Source organism: Chiloscyllium plagiosum, chromosome 11 (assembly GCF_004010195.1).
Source record: "Chiloscyllium plagiosum isolate BGI_BamShark_2017 chromosome 11, ASM401019v2, whole genome shotgun sequence".
NCBI classification, from domain to species: domain Eukaryota; kingdom Metazoa; phylum Chordata; class Chondrichthyes; order Orectolobiformes; family Hemiscylliidae; genus Chiloscyllium; species Chiloscyllium plagiosum.
The window spans coordinates 31,729,401-31,746,310 of NC_057720.1; the positions used below are offsets into that span (position 1 = coordinate 31,729,401).

Genomic DNA, 16,910 nt, shown 5'->3' on the forward strand with positions numbered 1-16,910 from the left:
GGAGGCGGAGGAATTGGGAATACGGGATGGCATTTTTGCAAGAGATAGGGTGGGAAAAGGTGTAATCCAGGTAGCTGTGGGAGTCGGTGGTAGAGACAATACTGGCACTTACACTGGCAGAGTGGTGAAGGTTGACCTCCTTCCTACATTACTGTGTCTTTCTTCCCAATGGCTGAGACTCTACTAAATCAGGTGTTAACCTAAGGGCTGGCTGGCATATCCTGGGATCATAGCTTCCTCTGCTGATCCTGGGGAAGAATTGGTTTCAACTGGCACTTAGCCTAAACAATTCAACGTCAGCCCTGTGTGTCCCATTCCTTACCTTGTGAGGCATGGGGCAGAGGTTCTCAAAATTGCCCCTTACATTTTCTGTATGAAATAGGTAGTTCTGGCTTGTGATTACCTTAGTTGTGAATACGTTATTTGACAGTGTATCTTCAATAAATTTGTTGTGTTTTGTGTGAATGGCTTCTCATGTAGGGGTGCCGTAAACCAGCTTTTCCAATTGTTCTCTGGAGAGAGCAACGAAAAATTAGGTTCCTGTGTCAATGTGATATAGTCAAATGAAAATTGCTACACAATGTAAACAAAATGAAAGCGGATAACGTTACACAGAAGCCAAGCCATTTGAGGTTACAGAACATCTAACTAATTATTATATTACACTTGTTGTCGGGTCAGCTGCAGGCCACAACATGTAGAAATTGAAAGTACTGACTTACATTTATACAATGCCTTTTTATCTTCTCGGGATGTTTGGAAATGATTAACAATGAACAAAATTACTTTTTAAATTGCAGTTTTCATAAGTTACTTTGTACACAGCAGGCTCTCAAAAGCGGCAAGTGAATGGAGGTCTTTATTGAGGAATGAATTTTGGAAAACACTTTCTGTTAATGCTATTGAATATCGTATATCTAGCTGAGCAGACAGTTTGATCCAAAAGTTGCCACTTCTGCCAATGCTCAAAATTGCACGGGGGTTTAGCCAAAGTTACGTGTGCAATTTCATAGTGAGGCTTAAACTCAGAATCTTCTGACTGTAAGATCGGAGTATTATCAAATGTGACAAGCTGACATAGGAGGGAATTTACTGGAAACACAGAAGTTGCATCATACATCAACTTCTTTCGGCACAGCGCTTGCCTCCATGGACTATTGAGATAAATGTATTCAGAATAGCTTTCTCCTACACTGATGCTCCCACTATGATGAAGGTGTCTGCTGGATTAATATTATTATTTGGATATTTGGGTTCTACATTCAACAGAACTGGGTATAGCTTTATGTTCGATTTGTATTTCTATAGTTTGTGGTCATAATTTAATTTTTGAATTCTGTGAGTTATTTAGATTGACTGGAAATTTATTTATCTACACTTAAATGAGGTGAATAGTTCAGTGCTTTAGAACAAGAGTAGAACAATGAAAATAGTTGGGCAGTGGCATGCAACAAGGTGTTCAATGACATTGGGAAACAGTCAGAATCAATCCTTTTAGAAAGACAGAACAATCCAGAATGTCAGTGAGTGTGCAGGTTCATTTCACAGGGAGAAGCAGGCCGTTCAGGAAGAGAAAAGACCTAAAATAGCATTGGTGCAGGTTAGCAGTCCCCTAAACAGTCAGAGCGAAAGAAAAGAAGTCCTCATTGGTTTAAAGTCATTAGGAGAATGCCTCAGAAACAGAGAATGGTAGAAGATGAGCTTAAGGAACCCATATTAGTAAATAAGTGGTGTGTTATCAATTAATTTAAATGTGTCGGGAAGAGAAATTAAATAAAGGAATAGATTGGGTCACTGCAGCCATTTGCCTAAAAGAAACAAATTACAGCCAATTGAACAAAGAGCTTTAAAATGAAAAAAAAAGACTCTTAACTGAGGTTTGAGTATTTCAAGGTTGTTGAGAGTAAGAGGGTAGAATCTTTATTTCTGATATGTATAGTACCACCATTTATACTAGTCCTTATATAATATAGTTAGTTTTGTTACTCTTTTAGAGTGTAATAAAATTTTATATTCTTGTGTCAAAAGTAAATTTACTGCTTACTGTGAATATGTTCCGTGACAGACCACTATGGTAAGTAAAGTATAACAGCAAAACTCAAGGACTATTGAATCAAGCTTCACTCTGGTATGTGACTTGTCCAGTGTTACTTCAGCTGAGACCACGACACTACATTGAACCATAATGACTCACCATATCTTTCCACCAATTTGGCTAATGACTGAAGACCAGCTTCAGTCTTTCCATTCTTTCTAGAGATCATGGATTGATTTCCTCTTAAATCACACTGAGCAAACATAGCATAATGATTCCTTCTCAGGGGTTTTTCCTCATTTAAGGAAATTACTTATCAGCAGATGTCCTTTACAGTCATTTGCAAAGATTCTGTGGAATTGCAGATTAATGTTCGATAATAAGATGAATCATTCCTGTCGGACATGTTCTGCAAGTCAGGCTCCAGGACAGATTGTATCTCCAGTGAAGTTAGGTCTCCACGACCATGTACCAGTATAAGTGGCACATTTGTATACATGACCATAGCAATATCAGCAAGTTATGTAAAGCTGTCTTTGTGTCATGGTACAATATCAAACAGAATTAAAAATCACACAACACCAGGTTATAGTCCAAAAGGTTTTTTTGGAAGCACTAGCTTTCACCTGCGCTGCTCTTTCATCAGATGTTGTGGAGTATAACACAGAATTTAGAGCAAAAGATTACAGTGTCATACAGTGATATATAAAACAGGTGATACAATATGCAATAGATTCCATCCTCTGAATGTTCTTAGGTATTCCTTGTACTTGTGAAGCTTTTGGCCACTTTAACTCAATTGCAGCACAGTAAAAGCAATGCATGTGCAAAAACATTATCACCAACAAAAACTGTAAGATGATTAATGTGCATCCTTGAACATGCTGTCAGGAAAGAAAATACATTAAACCAATTTTGTGCCAAGAGTAACAGCAAGGCTAATAATATCTACTTTATTGACCCAAATATATGCCCAACTTACCAAAAGCTGCATGTTTAAATCCTCCAATAAGTTTTTGACCCATGCCACCCATCTATCTTTGTCATAAATATACTCAATGCCTTAGTCTCCACAGCCTTCTGCTGCAATGAGTTCCACAAATTCGCCAATCTCTGTCTGAAGAAAGTCCTCATCAACTTAGTCCTAAATTATCATCCCTTCACTCTACGTACACTTGGGTCCTCGTCTCTCCTATTTGTGGAAACATCTTCCCCATGTCCATTCCATCCCCAGGCCTCCCTGTATTCTGTAAGTTTCAATCAGATGACCCATCATCTTTATAAATTCATTGAGTACAGACCCAGAGCCCTCAACCAATCCTCAACCTTTACTGGTGGCTATGCTTTCAGCTGCCTGGACTCAAGTTCCGGAATCTTTGTTACTCCTACAAATGCATTTTAAAGCCTAACCATTTGTCATTCGCTCTAATTATACCACACTCTTTGACTCCTATGCATAAAATCTTAGACTTCTGTTTGTTCACATTGCCTTGCATGATTCATCACTCAAACATGTTCATTCCACATTAATCATTAATCAGCTGATTGCATTAATACACCAATTAGAACATTCTCAGTTGTTACCTCATCCAGTATTTCCCAGGTTGATTGCTGTGCAAATTGTGCAATAAATCAATAAATTTTCACCTCCTTCTTGACCTTCCATGTGATAATATCTATTTTTTAAAGGTCTTCGAGATAATGTTTTTCTCATGCCTCTACAAACCATACAGCTATCTTTCACCCTGTCCTTTTAATGTCTCCACCCTCAGTCTTCACATTGAACAGAAATAAAACACATTGAACTTTTTTGTAGTTGTTATGTACTAAAAGAATTACTTGGAAAGGTCATAAAAGAGGATGAGGGTGGGTAGTTGTGATTATTCACTTCACAACTAAATTCAAAACATTTCTGTTATCGATCAACATGGGGCAAAATACAAATATACTGTTTATTAAAAGTTACTAAATAAAGAGTTTGCATTAGAATGATGCATTTTATTATCCTAATTAGGCTAAAACACTTCACTACTAACGAATTAGTTATTGAAGTGCAGTCATTCCCTCAGTAATGCACTGAACTGACAGCTATATTTTGTGTTCAACACACTAAATTAGGATATAAATTCCAAACTTTGGATTTGATCTGAAATGAACTTCTCTGCTTTTCTTCCAAATAATGTATGTTTTTCAGCCTGAGAAGGTAAACACAGCCTTAATTTAAAGCTCATTCCAAATCAGATTGTGACTGGCTCAGTATTGCATTGAATAGTCAGTTTTGATCATGTTTCCAGCATCAGCATTTAGACCCAAGTGGCAATATTAATATTGTTCGTGACTGATGAACCTAGTTGAAATAGTCATCACCTTACTTTAGATTGGCAGAAATGAAGTATTGATAGTCATTTCTCATTTTTCCCTGTACAGATATCAGTAATTGGCTGGTAAAATAATATAAAGACTTGTTATAATCTATAACCAGAAGGTGGCATTCAATTACAGTCAAAAGTCATTGCCTGGAATATTATCATCGCCACTAGAGGGTGAGCATGAGGCTTTCCAATCAAATAAATGGTATAGAAAAAGGTGATTTGAACAAAGCTATAAAATGTCCGATACTTTATATTGAGTGATCTTTTACAATTTTTAATTACTTTTGGATGTATTTCCATTTTTAATTCATCAACTTGCTCTCTGAAATTCTTCCTTAAAAAGAAAAACGTATATCCGTTTATGGAAATAGAGTCATAGAGATGTACAGCACAGAAACAGACCCATCGGTCCAACTCGTCCATGCCGACCAGATATCCCAACCCAATCTAGTCCCACCTGCCAGCACCCGGCCCATATCCCTACAAACCCTTCCTATTCAGATACCCATGCAGATGCCTTTTAAATGTTGCAATTGTACTAACCTCCACCACTGACAGCTCATTCCTCTGAGTGAAAACGTTGCCCCTTAGGTCTCTTTTATATCTTTCCCCTCTCACCCTAAACTTATGCCCTCTACTTCTGGACTCCCTACCCAAGGGAAAAGACTTTGTCTATTTATTCTATCCATGCCCCCCATGATTTTGTAAACCTCTATAAGGTCACCCGTCAGCCTCCAACGGTCCAGGAAAAACAGCTCCAACCTGTTCAGTCTCTCCTTATAGCCCAAATCCTCCAACCCTGGCAACATCCTTGTAAATCTTTTCTGAACCCTTTCAAGTTTCACAACATCTTTCTGATCGGAAGGAGACCAGAATTGCATGCAATATTCCAACAGTGGCCTAACCAATGTCCTATACAGCAGCAACATGACCTCCCAACTCCTGTACTCAATACTCTGACCAATAAAAGAAAGCATACCAAACACCTTCTTCACTATCCTATCTACCTGTGACTCCAATTTCAAGGAGCTATGAACCTGCACTGCAAGCTCTCTTTGTTCAGCAACACTCCCTAGGACCTTACCATTAAGTGTATAAGTCCTGCTGAGATTTGCTTTCCCAAAATGCAGCACCTCACATTTATCTGAATTAAACTCCATCTGCCACATCTACCACTCTGCCCTCATCAATCCTCTTTGTTATTTTCTCAAAAACCTCAATCAAGCCATGTTGACTATCCCTAATCAGTCTGTGCCTTTTCAAATACATGTACATCCTATCCCTCAGGATTTCCTCCAACAATTTGCCCACCACCAATGTCAGGCTCAGTGGACTATAGTTCCCTGGCTTGTCCTTACCACCTTTCTTAAACAGTGGCACCACGTTAGCCAACCTCCAGTCTTCCGGCACCTCACCTGTGACTATCAATGATACAAATATCTCAGCAAGAGGCCCAGCAATCAATTCTCTAGCTTCCCATAGAGTTCTAGGGTATACCTGATCAGGTCCTGAAGATTTATCCACCTTTAACCGTTTCAAGACATCCAGCACTTCCTCCACTGCAATATGAACATTTTTCAAGATGTCACCATCTATTTCCCTACATTCTATATCTTCCATATCCTTTTCCACAGTAACTACTGATACAAAATAATCGTTTAGTAACTCCCCCCTCTCCTGCGGCTCCACACAAAGGCCGACTTGCTGATCTTTGAGGGGCCCTATTCTCTCCCTAGTTACCCTTTTGTCCTTAATGTATTTGTAAAAACTGTTTGGATTCTCCTTAACTCTATTTGCTAAAGCTTTCTCATGTCCCGTTTACTCCCTTTTGATTTCTCTCTTATCCCAAAACACTTTTGATGTTTGATCATTATTGTATCGCAGGAAAGCCAGCAACCAGTTTGTGTAATGCACAGTTCCATGAATTTTGGAAATTCAAAATAAAATAAAATAAGGCATGATGAGAAAAGCAGGGTGCAGAAAGAATTGGAAATTTGTTTGAAAGACCAGGCTGAGGTACAAAGGGCTGAACAGGTTCCTTCAGTGATGTACGTTTTGATAAAACATTCCAAAGACAAGGGTTACATGTGGAGGGATGCACCAAAAGTTGGGTCAGCTGCTGCAAGGTGCAATGGGGAATGACCACCTTCTAAGGTCTTTCTGCAGAAATTTAACAAGGATCTGTACAGTTATCAGATCCTCTCTTTGCCTCAATGTAATCTCCTGCATGTGTAAGAATAGCACAGCGCTCGCTTAACATGTGAGAGGCAGTGGGATTGATGCCTACATTCTGGGGTGGCACAGTGGCGCAGTGGTTAGCACTGATGCCTCATAGTGCCAGGGACCCAGGTTTAAACCATAAAACCATAAGACATAGGAGTGGAAGCAAGGCCATTCAGCCCATTGAATCTACTCCGCCATTTAATCATGGCTGATGGGTGTTTCAATTCTACTTACCTGCACTCTTCCCATAGCCCTTAATTCCTTGTGTCTCTGCCTTGTAGATACCCAATGTCCCAGCCTCCACTTCGCTCCGTGGCAATGAATTCCACAGGCCCACCACTCTCTGTCTGAAGAAATGTCCCCTCATTTCCATTCTAAATTGACCCCCTCTAATTTTAAGGCTATGCCTATGGGTCCTAGTCTCCCCACCTAACAGAAACAACTTCCCAGCATCCACCCTTTCTAAGCCATGCATAAGTTTCTATTAGATCTCCCCTCAACCTTATAAACTCTAATGAATACAATCCCAGGATCCTCAGTCTGCCATTCCAGGGATCATCTGTGTGAATTTCCGTTGGACACGCTCCAGTGCCAGTATGTCCTTCCTGAGGTGAGGGGTCCAAAATTGGACACAGTATTCTAAATGGGGCCTAACTCGAGCTTTATAAAGTCTCAGAAACACATCGCTGCTTTTATATTCCAACCCTCTTGAGATAAATAACAACATTACATTTGCTTTCTTAATCACGGACTCAACCTACAAATCAAACTTTAGAGAATCCTGGACTAGCACTCCCAGATCACTGTACTTTGGCTTTATGAATTTTCTCACTGTTTAAAAAATAGTCCATGCCTGTATTCTTTTTTCCGAAGTGTGAGACCACGCATTTGCTCACGTTGAATTTCTTCAGCCATTTCTTGGACCACTCCCCTAAACTGTCTAAATCTTTCTGCAGCCTCCCCACCTCCTCAGTACTACCTGCCTGTCTGCCTAACTTGGTATCATCAGCGAACTTCACCAGAATGCCCCCGGTCCCTTCATCCAGATCATTAATATATAAAGTGAACAGCTACGGCCCCAACACTGAACCCTGCGGGACCCCACTTGTCACCAGCTACCATTCCAAAAAAGAACCTTTTATCCCAATTCTTTGCTTTCTGTGAGGCAGTCAATCCCCAATCCATGCCAATGGATTTCATTCCAGTCTTGGGCAACTGTCTGTTTAAGCTTGCACATTCTCCCTGTGTCTGGGTGGGTTTCCTCCAGGTGGTCTGGTTTTCTCCCAAGGTCTAAAGATGTGGAGGTTAGGTGGATTGGCCATGCTAAACAGCCCATAGTATCCAGGGCTGTGCAGGCAAAATGCAGGGTTACAGGGATATGTGGTGTGCTGTTTCGAAGGTTGGTGTGGACTCAATGGGTGGAATGGCCTGCTTTCACATTCCAAGAGATTCTAAGAAATACCTTTAGTTTTTTCAACTGAATATCAAACTCCAACGTTTGATTTTGTTGTTACGCAAAGACTGTACCGAGCTGTTTTCATCCCCATAAATCTTCTCAAATCTCGCATACCCCTAAATGTAGATAAAGTTTTTTTATGAATAAAATATATTTTTTGCAATAAAAAATGAATGTTTCTGTGATTATTCATACTAGATAATCTGTTTCATTGATTTTGGTTGAGAAATAAATTTGTTTTTGTTATTGCTAGTCAACTTTTAAAAGTCAACATAGAAAGATGTGATTTTACTGGAGAGGGTGCAAAGGAAATACACCAGCATGCTGCCTTGGTTACAGCATCTTAGCTATGAAGAGAGGCTGGATAGACTCAGGTTGTTACCTGTAGAGCAGAAGAGTCTGAGGGGGGACCTGATTGAGTTGTATAAGATTATGAAGATCCTGGTCAGGGTAGATGGGAAGCAGCTGTTCCCCTTAGTTGAAAGGTCAGTAACAAGGGCATAATTTGAAGGGGAAGGGCAGGAGAGTTTGAGAGGAGTGGAGGAATTTCTCTTTCACCCACAGGGTGGTGGGAATCTGGATTGCAGTGCCTGGGAGGGTTGCAGAGGCAGGAAACGGTACAACCTCTAAAACATCCTTGGGTGAGTGCTTGAAATGTCATAACATTCAAAACTGTGGGCCAAGTGCCGGAAAGTGGGATGTTAGTGCAGACTCAATGGGCCGATGGGCCTCTTCTGTGCTGTACGACTCTATAGCTCCCCTGTTCTTCTTCTCAAAATGGGATATTTTACACCCACCCGAGAAGATACAGCACTCTCACAGCATTGTACTGAAAGTCAGCTACAAATGTGTCATTAGTTCTGTGCGAGGGTGCGACAGCAAATTTATATCCTTTTGACGTAAATGTGAGACTGGTACCTTCAAGCCAGTAATAACTTCTCCTAGATTTGATTCATTCTATGACAAAGTAGCAATCTTTTGATATGACATCTATACTATTTGTATTTGACATGTAAGTATTACTAGATTATTTATCTTAGCAGGTCCTGATCTTGTTTTTAATCAATGACCATTCATGCTCATTTCCAGTTAATTGATTTTTAACCATGATTTTCACCAAATTAATCTGTGAATATTGCTGTGATACGTTGTTCCATTGTTGCTTCTTTTCCTGAGACCAGTTAACTCAGCATGATCAGATAAAAACTGGTATTTTCATTACCATTTTCGTGGATTACCTTACAGCATATTTTTCAACTATGGCTCTGTTGCCCCACGATCAGGAGGAAAGCTAAAGCCCTTCACTGCACAATCTGTCTTTATTATTGGGAGCTACATGCATGCAGTCCAGTAGCCAGCTTTGAACCAGTCAGTGATTTTTCCATAGGGAAAAGAAATGTAATTCACTTGATACTTTTCCCACTATAACCTGAATTAATTTGTGATGTAGGACTTCATAGGTACTGGCTATGATCCATCAATTCTACAACAGAGCATGGAGGAACCCAAATCATTCTGTCAGCATTTGACCTCTATTCTTTTTTGATTTAAATTGTGTTTTTAAAAAATCGATACCGAAATTGTGTTTGACAAGTAAAAGGTTGGCATTATGGTATTTTTCTCAAAGGAGAAAAATAGCAACCAAAAGAGGGCACTCCAGAGTTACCTATCGATATCAAGAAAAGCGTGTATCTATTTAAGTCTTAAATACAGAATAGATCTCAAAGCAATCCAGAGGAGAAAGCAAATTGATGCTGAATCTGTGTGTGTGTGTGTGTGTGTGTGTGCGCGCGTGTATATGTTTTTGGAGAGGTGGGGAGGGTTAGTGTGGTTAGCAGAAGTGACCTAAGATCTGGCCAACAACAGGCATTTAGAAAACTAAACAGTTGGACCTTGGAGGGATGAAAGGCAGATGTATTTAAAAGGAAAGAGTCCAGAAAATACAGGCAAGAATGCTGAAAGCTGAAAACTCTTCAACTAACGATGGAACAAATGGAGGAGAAGTTCTCCAGATGCTGGATAAGAGAACAGAAAGACGCTGCAAAGACACTGTGGAGGGAGAAGTTAAATAAGTGGATGATCAACATTACATAAAATATTAGATTACATTTAAGTAGCACTTTGTATGATTTTCAAGATATTTACCTTTTAGATGCAGTCGCTGTTATATAAGAAAAAAACAGACACATTGGACGCAGACAGATTGCATATATTAGAAAAATAATCAAATAATCATTTTTGATACCAATTTAGGATGGGATTTATTTGGGATAACAGAAGTAGATTTCAAATAATACATGTGTTTTGTACCTGAAATGTTTAATGTCTCATCTGAAAGGCAATAATTCTGACAATGTATTCAGTGGGAAGTGAATGGTCAGATCACATGATGCAGTAACTTAATGGGGCTGAGGTCAGCAGTAAAAGATCTCTTCCATCATTTATTTATTGGATTTTCTCTAACAACTCAGCTTGTTTGGTCCGTGAGTAAATGAACCATAAAGACCTTGGAAGATCTGAGTTTCAATGTGATTCCTGTACTGTACATCCCATAGGTGGTAAGTGGCCATATGTATGAGAATGATATACCCTGTCTGTGTTCAGTTAGTTGATATTAAATATGGTAGCAAAGTTGGCATCAAAATTTTAGGGTGTTGAGGGAAGAACTATTTAGGTACACCTTAATTATCATCAAGTGAATCTTTCTGAAAGTGCCTTTGAATGTACACTTGGGAAGAAGAGATTGGATTATTCCTTCTTTGGCTCATATCTAAGCCAGAATCTATTGCTCACTGCTAATTGCCCCGGAAAAAAATGGTAATGCATTGTCTTCTTGTCTTTTTATCTGTAGTTCATATGGTGCAGTTATACTCACAGTGTGTGAGTGAGGGAATTCCAAGAGTAGTCGCTGAGATCTTCCTTACTTTTCTAAAGCTTGTGAAGGCATGTCTCTCCATGTCTCACAATTTGCCTCCATTGGTCAGTGTATGGAGTATATGAGTTGAGAGGTCATATTGCATCTGTACAGGACATTGGCGAGGCCACTTTTCGAATACTGCATTCAATTTTGGTCTCCCTGCTATAGGAAGGATGTTGTTAAACTTGAAAAGGTTCAGAAAAGATCTACAATGATGTTGCTGGGATTGGAGAGTTTGAGTTATAGGCAGAGTCTAAATAGGCTGGGACATTTTTGTCTTGGAATATCGAAGGCTGAGGGGTGACCTTATATAGGTGTCTAAAAAATCATGTGGAACATGGATAGGATAAAAAGCCAAGGTCTTTTTTGTTCCCCAGAGTAGGGGAGTCCAAAGGTAAAGGACATAGATTTAACATGAAGGGGAATGATATGAAAGGGGCCTGAGGGGCAACTTTTTAACGCAGAGGGTTCTGTATGTGTGGAATGAGCTGCCAGAGGAAGTTGTGGAGGCTGGTACAATTACAACATTTAAAAGACAACCGGATGGGCAAATGAAGGGGAAAGATTTAGAGAGATATGGGCCAAATGCTGGCAAATGGAAATAGATCGGTTTAGGATATCTGGTCTGCATGCCACGAGTTGGATTGAAGAATCTGTTTCCATACTGTATAACTCTATGACTGTATTTGACTACCTTAAGAGCCTTACTTATAAGAGAGTTCAGTCCTTGGGGCTTCATGTCAGGTATTTCATAGCAGAAAGGCAAGAAACGAGTGGGTTTGTTTCCAGGGCCAACTCACCCAAATTCCTGATGAAGGGCTTTTGCCCGAAATGTGGATTCTCCTGCTTCTCGGATGCTGCCTGACCTGCTGTGCTTTTCCAGCACCACACTCTCCACTCTGATCTCCAGCATCTGCAGTTCTCACTCTCTCCTCTCTCCTCTTGTCACCACCTCCAATGAGGGGAACATTCCACCAATAAGAATTATGTGTAGCTTGGATGAGGTTGAGTAGTTCCTAATGACCATTGTCTACATTAACAGAAACATAATGATCACACCAGACGGTTGTTACCATTTTTAGAACGATACCCCAGCATTTTCAATTTTGTCAACAGAGATGAAAATGGGAGAAATTGGGGGAAATGTACAATTAAATAATGGTGACGTTTTTCTATGACAAATTCAGAAATTGCTGGAGAGACGTCAGAACTGAAGACGGAACACTCAACTCCAAATGTTGATACTACTTTCTATCCACAGTTGCAGAGTTTCTCCAGCAATTTCTGTTTTCGTTTCTGTATTTGTTTCAGAACTTCCACATCTGCACTTTGTTTTATTTTCATGTTTTTCTAAGCTCGCTCTCTGATATTTTTCTGCATCAATCCTCCACAAGTTAGGAGCAGGCCTCAATATCTAGATATGATTCATAAACAATTCTAATTTAATGGATATCAGCTAGGTAGCAATAGAAGCAGCTGAAAATGTGTTGCTGGAAAAGCGCAGCAGGTCAGGCAGCATCCAAGGAACAGGAGAATAGACGTTTCGGGCATAAGCCCTTCTTCAGGAGCTTATGCCCGAAACGTCGATTCTCCTGTTCCTTGGATGCTGTCTGACCTGCTGTGCTTTTCCAGCAACACATTTTTCAGCTCTGATCTCCAGCATCTGCAGTCCTCACTTTCACCAGCAATAGAAGCACTATAGTTTGGGGTGAGGGTGGGAAAAATCACGGATTGATTTGATTTTTACCTAGTGATCTCAAAGGATTTTCTGATTAAAATCTGATTGGGTTCAGCTTTCATACTTCCTGTGGTGAAATAGCATTAATGATCAATGCTGGGACTTGCATCCAAAAAATCAGTGATTCCAGAATTGAGTTGAATTGTTAAAATCAGAAAAAGTCAACTTTTTCCAATGAAAAGGAAATAATTTCATCAGATCTTTTGGCTCAGGCCCAGGCTCTTTGTTAATCACTTGCATAGATTACTTTGTGGAATTCAACTAACAGTCAGTTACAAATATGTCTACCAAAAACAAGAACAATCTACATGCTGATGAGGTATTATGAATTAATAAAGACAAAGGAAAAGATTACTGTAAAATTTGTTTGCTTTTTAGATTAGATTACCTTCGGCCCAACAAGTCCACACCGACCCTCTGAAGTGTAACCCACCCAGACCCATTTCCCTCTGAATGATGCACCTCACACTATGGGTGATTTAGCATGGCTAATTCACCTGACCTGCTCATCTTTGGAGTGTGTGAGGAAACCGGAGCACCCAGAGGAAATCCACGCAGACCATTGTCTACTTTAACAGAAACATAATGATCACGCTAGAGGGTTGTTGCCATTTTTAGAACGATAACCCAGCATTTTCAATTTTTGCCTTATCCATGCCATTCATGATTTTTAAAATCTCCAAGGAGGATTAGCCCCAGCCTGGTCAGCCTCTCCCCGTTGCTCGGACCCTCCAACCCTGGCAGCATCCTCGTGGATCTTTTCTGGGCCCTTTCAAGTTTCACCCCATCCTTCCTCTCGCAGGGAGACCAGAGTTGCATGCTGTCTTCTAGCAGTGGCCTGGCCAGTGTCCTGTGCAGCTGCGGTGTAGCCTCCTGGCTCCTGTGCTCAGTGCACTGGCCAATAGGGGCAAGCATGCAGTGCCTTCTTCAGTATCCTGTCTGCCTGTGGCTCCACTTTCAAGGAACTATGAAGGGATGTGCATGGTAGGTGGGTTAGCCATGGGAAATGCAGGGCTTCAGAGACTGGGCAGAATGGTCTGGGTAGAATGTTGTTCGGAGAGTTGGTATAGACTCGATGAGCCGAATAGCATGCTTCCACACAGAAAACATTACAATTTCACCAAGCAAACATGAACTGAGTTAAAAAAATTCCACTTGAGACCTTTTGTTGAGGATGGACGTCTGTGAAGAGGGAAGAATATTCAATATTTGATTGAGTTTTTTTGAGGAAGTCACAAAGAGGATTGATGAGGGCAGAACAGTATATGTGATCTATATGGACTTCAGTAAGGCGTTCGACAAGGTACCCCATGAGAGACTGTTCAGCAAGGTTAGATCTCATGGAATACAGGGAGAACTAGCCATTTGGATACAGAACTGGCACAATGTTAGAAGAGTAAGGGTGGTGGTGGAGGGTTGTTTTTCAGACTGGAGACCAGTGGAGTGCCACAGGGATCGGTGCTGGGTCCTCTACTTTTTGTCATTTACATAAATGATTTGGATGCGAGCATAAGAGGTACAGTTAGTAAGTTTTCAGATGACACCAAAATTGGAGGTGTAGTGGACAGCGAAGAGGATTACCTCAGATTACAACAGGATATTGACCAAATGGGCCAATGGGCTGAGAAGTGGCAGATGGAGTTTAATTCAGATAAATGTGTGGTGCTGCATTTTGGAAAAGCAAATTTTAGCAGGACTTATACACTTAATGGTAAGGTCCTAGGGAGTGTTGCTAAACAAAGAGACCTTGGAATGCAGGTTCATGGCTCTTTGAAGGTTGAGTCGTGGGTGGATAGGATAGTGAAGAAGGCGTTTATTATGCTTTCCTTTAGTGGTCAGGGTGTTGAGTACAGGAGTTGGGAAGTCGTGTTGCTGCTGTACAGGACATTGGTTAGGCCACTGTTGGAACATTGCGTGCAATTCTGGTCTCCTTCCTATCAGAGGGGTGTTGTGGGACTTGAGGGAGTTCAGGGGGGATTTGCGGGGAAATTGCCAGGGTTGGAGGGTTTGGGCTGTGGGGAGGGGGGGAACTGAGCAGGCTAGGTCTGTTTTCCCTGGAGAGTTGGAGGCTGAGAGGTGACCTTATAGAGGTTTACGGGATTTGAGGGGCAGGGATGGGGTGAATGGGCAAGGTCATTTCCCTGGGGTCAGGCGGTCCGAAACTGGAGGGTGTGGGTTTGGGGTGAGAGGGGAAAGATATAGGGGAGACCTACGGGGCAACTTTTTCACACAGAGGGTGGTACGTGTATGGAATGAGCTGCCAGAGGAAGTGGTGGAGGCTGGTACAATTGCAACATTTAAGAGGCATTTGGATGGGTATATGAATAGGAAGCGTTTGGAGAGATATGGGCCGGGTGCTGGCAGATGGGACGAGACTGGTCGGCATGGACTGAAGGGTCTGTTTCCATGCTGTATATCTCTATGACTCTATATCTTATCTTTTCCCTGGAGCAGTCCAGAACGAGAGGGCATAGGTTTAGGGTGAGAGGGGAAAGAAAAAATATTTGTATCATCGATAGTCATAGGTGAGGTGCCGGATGACTGGAGGTTGGCTAACGTAGTGCCACTGTTTAAGAAAGATAGTAAGGACAAGCCAGGGAACTATAGACCAGTGAGCTTGATGTTGGTGGTGGGCAAGTTGTTGGAGGGAATCCTGAGGGACAGGATGTACATGTATTTGGAAAGGCAAGGACTGATTAGGATAGTCAACATGGCTTTGTGTGTGGGAAAACATGTCTCATAATCTTGATTGAGTTTTTTGAAGAAGTATCAAAGAGGATTGATGAGGGCAGAGTGGTAGATGTGATCTATATGGAATTCAGTAAGGCGTTTGACAAGGTTCCCCATGGGAGACTGGTAAGCCAGGTTAGATCACAAGGAATACAGGGAGATCTAGCCATTTGGATACAGAACTGGCTCAAAAGGTGGAAGGCAGAGGGTGATCGTGAAGGATTGTTTTTCAGACTGGAGGTTTGTGACCAGTGGAGTGCCACAAGGATCGGTGCTTGGTCCACTACTTTTCATCATTTATATAAATGATTTGGATGTGAGCATAAGGGGTATAGTTCGTAAGTTTGCAGATGACACCAAAATTGGAGGTGTGGTGGACAGTGAAGAAGGTTACCTCAGATTATTATGGGTTCTTAATCAGATGGGCCAATGGGCTGAGAAGTGGCAGATGGAATTTAATTCAGATAAATGCGAGGTGCTGCATTTTGGGAAAGCAAATCAGAGCAGGACTTATAAACTTAATGGTAAGGTCCTAGGGAGTGTTGCTGAACAAAGAGACCTTTGAGTGCAGGTTCATAGCTCCTTGAAAGTGGAGTCACAGGTAGATAGGATAGTGAAGAAGGTGTTGGGAAAGTTTCCTTTATTGGTCAGAGTATTGTGTACAGGAGTTGGGAGGGCATGTTGCGGCTGTACAGGACATTTATTAAGCCACTGTTGGAATATTGCGTGCAATTCTGATCGCCTTCCTATCGGAAAGATGTTGTGGAACTTGAAAGGGTTCAGAAAAGATTTACAAGGATGTTGCCAGGGATGGAGGATTTGAGCTATAAGGAGAGGCTGAATAGGCTGGGGCTGTTTTCCCTGCAGTGTCAGAGGCTGAGGGGTGACCTCATAGAGGTTAATAAAGTCATGAGGGGCATGGATAGGATAAATAGACAAAGTCTTTTCCCTGGGGTGGGGGAGTCCAGAACTGGAGGGCATAGGTTTAGGGTGAGAGGGGAAAGATATAAAAGAGACCTAAGTGGCAACTTTTTCACACAGAGGGCGGTAGGTGTATGGAATGAGCTGCTGGAGGAAGTGGTGGAGGCTGATACAATTGCAACATTTAAAAGACATTTGGATGGGTATATGAATAGGAAGGGTTTGTAAGGATATGGGCGGGTGCTGGTCGGTGGGACTAGATTGGGTTGGGTTACCTGGTCGCCATGGACGGGTTGGCCCGAAGGGTCTGTTTCCGTGCTGTACATCTCTATGACTCTAAGTTGCAACTGATTGGAAATAGTACAACTTTTCAAGCTGCAACAAATGTCCCCTTCTTTGAGCAGCTTTCATGAGGGAAGACCTCTAAAGAATTTCACCCGCATTAGGTCCCTCACTCCCATCACCCTAATCTGTCAAGGTTAACTTCTTTATTTTGCCTAATGGCTTCAATTCACAAT

The 16,910-nt window shown here is 41.3% G+C and overlaps 1 protein-coding gene across 1 annotated transcript in view; it reads right to left on the reverse strand.

Annotated features, from left to right (window-relative positions):
- LOC122554275 (dynein light chain Tctex-type 5) overlaps window positions 1–16,910 on the reverse strand; it is a 122,079-nt gene that overhangs the window by 1,939 nt on the left and 103,230 nt on the right. The window lies entirely within an intron of this gene.